This window comes from Sapajus apella, unplaced genomic scaffold (genome assembly GCF_009761245.1).
Source record: "Sapajus apella isolate SASKATOON/1434 unplaced genomic scaffold, GSC_monkey_1.0 scaffold48, whole genome shotgun sequence".
Taxonomy (NCBI): Eukaryota; Metazoa; Chordata; class Mammalia; order Primates; family Cebidae; genus Sapajus; species Sapajus apella.
Genome location: NW_022436988.1, coordinates 1,003,485 through 1,005,439, shown reverse-complemented (window position 1 = coordinate 1,005,439; position 1,955 = coordinate 1,003,485). Strand labels below are relative to the sequence as shown.

The 1,955-nt window shown below is 51.7% G+C and overlaps 1 protein-coding gene across 2 annotated transcripts in view; it reads right to left on the bottom strand.

The window, feature by feature from the left end:
* Positions 1 to 1,955, bottom strand: part of LOC116525468 (coiled-coil domain-containing protein 57) — a 45,838-nt gene that overhangs the window by 23,383 nt on the left and 20,500 nt on the right. The gene's annotated exons all lie outside the window — the stretch shown is intronic.

Here is a 1,955-nt window from a genome sequence, read left to right as displayed (position 1 = left end):
TTTTTTTTTTTTTTGAGACGGACTTTCGCTCTTGTTACCCAGGCTGGAGTGCAATGGCGCAATCTCGGCTCACCGCAACCTCCGCCTCCTGGGTTCAGGCAATTCTCCTGCCTCAGCCTCCTGAGTAGCTGGGATTACAGGCACGCACCACCATGCCCAGCTCATTTTTTGTAGTTTTAGTAGAGACGGGGTTTCACCATGTTGACCAGGATGGTCTCGATCTCTTGACCTCATGATCCACCCGCCTCAGCCTCCCAAAGTGCTGGGATTACAGGCGTGAGCCACCGCGCCCGGCCTGATTTTCTTGTTTTAAACCTGAGATGAAGTCTCATCCTGTCACCTAGGCTGGAGTGCAGTGGTGCAATTTCAGGTCACTGTAACCTCTGCCTCCTGGGTTCAAGCGATTCTCCTGCCCCAGCCTCCCAAGTAGCTAGGATTACAGGCGTGCACCACCAATGCCCAGCTCAATTTGTATTTTTAGTAGAGATGGAGTTTCTCCATGTTGGCCAGGCTGGTCTTGAACCCTTGACCTCAAGTGATCTGCCTGCCTCAGCCTCCCAAAGTGCTGGGATTACAGATATGAGCCACTGTGCCCGGCCTCTTACAATTTTCTGTTTTTTGTTTTGTTTTGGTTTTACAGAGTGATTTATTTAGGCAGAGAAAAGAGAAAAAGGAGAAAGAAAAAGAGAGAAAAGCTTCCACAATGATGTGGAAGGGCTTTTTTTTTTTTGAGATGGAGTCTTGTTCTGTCACCCAGGCTGGGGTGCAATGGCGCGATTTTGGGTCACTGCGACCTCTGCCTCCTGGGTTCAAGCGATTTTCCTACCTCAGCCTCCTAAGTAGCTGGGATTACAGGTGCCCACCATGATGCCCAGCTAATTTTTGTTTTTAGTAGAGACAGGCTTTCACCATGTTGGCCAGGCTGGTCTCAAACTCCTGACCTCAGGTGATCCGCCCACCTAGGCCTCCCAAAATGCTGGGATTACAGGCGTGGGCCACTATGCCCAGCCAGGTGTTAAAGGTTTTAAGTTTGCTTTTTGTTTAGTTTTGTTTTTGAAACAGGGTCTCACACTATGGCCCAGGCTGGAGTACAGTGGCACAATCATGGCTTACTACAGCCTTAATCTCCCAGACTCAGGTGATTTTGCCACTGCGCCTAGTCCAAGGTTTAAGTTTTACAGCATAAAAAAGTCTCAACATCACTGAAAAAGTCCAGAGCAGAGCATAAACAGAAATCCAAACCAAGGCTGGGTGTGCTGGTTCATGCCTGTAATCACAGCACTTTGGAAAGCCAAGGAGGTGGGTAGATCATTTGAGGCTGAGTTCAAGCCCAACCTGGCCAACATGGTGAGACCACAATCTTTACTAAAAATACAAAAATTAGCCAGGAATCGTGGTGCTAACCAGTAGTCCCAGCTACTTAGGAGGCTGAGACACAAGAATTGTTTGAACCCAGGAGGGAAGGCTGCAATGAGCCAAGATCACACCACTGCACTCCAGCTTGGGTACAGAGCAAGACCCTGTCTCAAAAAAAAAAAAAAAAAAGAAAAGAAAGAAATCCAAAGCGGCAGGTTCCCAGGCCAGACCCCCCAGGGTGGGACCTGTGGCTCCCTGGACCATCAGCACAGTGGCTCCCAAGTGCGACCCCAACAGTGGGACCCTTCGCTCCCTGGACCATCAGGACAGTGGTTCCCAGGTGTGACCCCCAGAGTGGGACCCTTCGCTCCCTGGACCATCAGCACAGCGGCTCCCAAGTGTGACCCCAACAGTGGGACCCTTCGCTCCCTGGACCATCAGGACACTGGTTCCGAGGCCCGACCCCCAGAGGGGGACCCTTCGCTCCCGGACCATCAGGACACTGGTTCCCAGTGGGTCATCGGCACAGTGGTTCCCAGGCCCGACCCCCAGAGTGGGACCCTTCGCTCCCTGGACCATCATGACAGTGGTTCCCAGGC